The sequence below is a fragment of the Vipera ursinii genome, assembly GCF_947247035.1.
Source record: "Vipera ursinii genome assembly, chromosome: 8".
Lineage (NCBI taxonomy): Eukaryota > Metazoa > Chordata > Lepidosauria > Squamata > Viperidae > Vipera > Vipera ursinii.
In genome coordinates this window covers 15,432,711-15,435,906 of record NC_139519.1, presented here as the reverse complement: position 1 = coordinate 15,435,906, position 3,196 = coordinate 15,432,711, and the positions used below count along the sequence as shown (strand labels likewise).

The 3,196-nt window shown below is 43.0% G+C and overlaps 1 long non-coding RNA gene across 1 annotated transcript; it reads right to left on the bottom strand.

Moving 5' to 3' along the window:
- Positions 1-301: 301 nt before the first annotated feature.
- LOC310644042 lies at positions 302-2,287 on the bottom strand. The gene is made up of 2 exons (XR_014493219.1): positions 1,947-2,287; positions 302-1,850 (listed from the first exon to the last, which is right to left on the bottom strand). It is a non-coding gene; the product is annotated as an uncharacterized lncRNA (long non-coding RNA).
- Positions 2,288-3,196: the final 909 nt, after the last annotated feature.

The following is a 3,196-nucleotide window of genomic DNA, read 5'->3' as shown; positions in this document are numbered from 1 at the left end:
CGGGACCTTGGTAGGAGGGAACTTCCTAAAGACAGAGAGGTAACAGCAATCAGTTGAGGTCCATGTTCCCATGCAGAAGTGAAAATATGTCGTGTATTGTTGCTGATCCCTGCTTCTCTTTGATATAGTTATCTCTTAAGTCCTTTCCAGAGGCTCTGGCTGTGACATCTGCAAGAAAGTGCATTGCTTCCTGCGTGTACCTTGCCTTTCCCTTAGGATAGTGATGCCCAGCGGGCACAGAGGGGAATTGTCAACATCCAGCTCGAGAATTCAAATAAAACTCAGGTTCATTCCATCTCTGAAATCTTACTGTTTATTGAGTACACTGCATGGTAATGTCAAAGCAAAATGAACTCTGAGGTTCCAACACTAATTCATAGACTGAAACAATAAGTTTCCCAGCCAAACCTCCAACGTCTTAACGTAGTCCGTATAAACAAGTTCACTTTGTTATGGGAGCAGTCTGCTTCAAATCCACACCTGTTATGGTGTCCTTGAAAAGGTTTCAGGCTCTCACAGTCTTCAGTGGAATTGTAAAAGTTTTGTTTCTCTATCTAACCCACTCGAAAATAACACCTCCCCCCACCTTATTCTAAAAGCAAGTTGAAACGCAGAGGCACGTAGCTACCAAAGTTTCATCCTTGACAGGAATGTCAAATGTACCCCTGAGCATGTTTAAGAGATTAGTCCATGGAGCCTTTCACCCAACTCTTGAAAATCTGAAGCCAGCAGTGTACAAAATTGTGTTTCTCCAGCTGGTGCCTTCCTATGTAAAGCCCACAATCTCCAGGAGAACCGCCTTGGAGTTGTAAACTTCTGGGCACGGCTGAACTGAAACTTTACAGGCCAGATTGCAGCTCAGCTTCACAGTTTGGGGGCCACCACGGAAAAGGGGTGAAACTGCCCCTTCAAAAGAGAGAACCTGGAACAGACTTTCCGGTTCGTCTGGATTTCCAAGCCACACTGACAACTTAATGTGTGACCAATCTTTTCTTTCTTAGATTCCAGAAAAACTGGTTGTAGAACAGAGAGCGTTTCCCCCCCCCACCCCTTTCAAACAAGGATGGTCTTTTCTTCTTCCTTCCAAACAGTGGAAAACCCCAGGCATGTAAAGCCCCAGTTCCAAAGAAAAGGCATTGCTTTGCCAATGAATCTCCCCCCCAGGCAAAAGTGGAAGGAATGTGAAGACTCTGGGTGCTATCTCAAAAAGGCAGCATGGCCTTGCAACTGCATGCTGCACATTCTTCCTTTGAAACCATGCCCGCCCACCGGTTTTCCAAGCAACGCTAGCAGAGGCCCACTCAAAGGAAATGATGGTCCAACAGACCATCTTGACTGCAAATGAGTGAACGAGTTGCAGTCTCCTGTTTGGCGGCTGGTCACATCCATTGCACTCCTCTTGTTTATCTTAGAGATCTTTGAATCAGAGGGCTTCTGTCATTTCAACCTGTTCAGAAGAACCCCAAATCTCCGTACTGTTCCAGTTCATTCCAGTCTTAGTGTTAATTGACAGCTTTACGTAAACATAAAGGTTTGCAAGCAAGTGACCATTACTCCATTCTCCCCAAAGAAAATAAATATAAATGCATTTTTATAAATACAAATAAAAGGTATGCTAATTGGCAAGTTATCCGGAAGGCATGTTTTCCACTCAAGACCTGAGCATCTATAAACATCAGCTTTGGCCCACAAAAAAACAGACAATAGACAGAGAACTGGTCCTAGACACACACCCTCCATACTCTACCTTTGTGCGGTGAATACAAACGTCTAAGAAAATGTACGAATGAGCAGCTGAAGAAAATGTTGACAGAATGGACCTCGGGAATAAGAGGAACATCTTTCTGCAACTGCTTTCTGCTACTGCTAAGCTTGTAAGCCGCCCTGAGTCTTCGGAGAAGGGCGGGATATAAATGGAATTAAAATAAATAAAAAATAAAAATAACTTATAGTATACAACTTAGCAAAAAAATTCCCACTCCCAATAGTTTCATAGAGAGTGAAAGAAAAGTCTTCCTTTCTGCTTCTTAAATAAAAACACAAGAGATTTGTACAGAACTCTAGTTCTTTTTCTTGAAAGCAATTTCTGAGCTGAGCATGCACTCATGTTTCACAATGATTTGGTCACCTTCTCAAGTTTGCGCTTCTTATTAACAAAACCAGTCCTGCAAATGCCTAAATTCTGTGCTGCAGATGCACTCATTTTCGTATAATGCGCTACGACTCTGCTGACAAAAAAACCCTGAATCTTGGCTATGTTCATGGAACATATTTAAATGTCACACTGACTGTGCTTCATCCTAACACACTAAATCTAACTCAAACAAACCGCAACAGGGTTTTGAGTAATGTGTGAGTACTCCCCATGTCAGGAATTCGGTGGCGTGGGAGGAATTTATTACTCTCCTTGTGACATTATTTTCTAACTTCTGGTTGAACAGTTGTGATTCCCAATGTTTTTCTAAGGCAATCCAGCTTTTCTGGGTGCTAGGATCTCTTGGTCCAGGTTCCTTAATCCTTTTAGATGCAAGGAGCAGTAAATGTTTGTTTCTGCCAAGAAGCCACACCTTGTTCAAATCTGAGACACCTTGCCGCTCATGAAATGAGTGGCATAGAATATGCGTTGCATAAATTAACCACTCATAAGACGCAGAACAAAACACTGACCTAGTTTACATATTGTGTGGGATAAAGGATCAGATCCAGTGAGTTTGATTCGAATGTGCAAAACGATGAATCGTGTCAACCCTCACTGGTATGACCAATGATAGAAGAATGTGGGAGTCATTGTCACTTCTTGAAGACTTCAGATTGTCTGTCTCTTCCTAAGTGGCAAGTCTTCCCATCATAAGTGAGGAAATGTAGAGAGATCTGCATGGTAGAAACTACTCCTGGCCCTCCCATGATTTCCATCACCTGTTTCCTACTAGATCAGATTATAGCCTGGCATTCCAAATCCATACTGGCAGTAGATTTCAGCCATAGAAAGAGCTGAAGTATTAGGTCCCCATGGATTCAACCTCTCTGCAAATGACAATGTTCTGCTATGGACTTTTCCTTGCTTCCTTGGTTTCACTGGGCCCCTCTGCCAGTCTGACTGAAAGCTGTGTTAAAGGTAGTCCCCGGGGAACGGCCCACAACATGGAGGATCTCCCAGTTCAGAGTCTTTAAATTTCTCTTGCAAAAACCCCCAGCT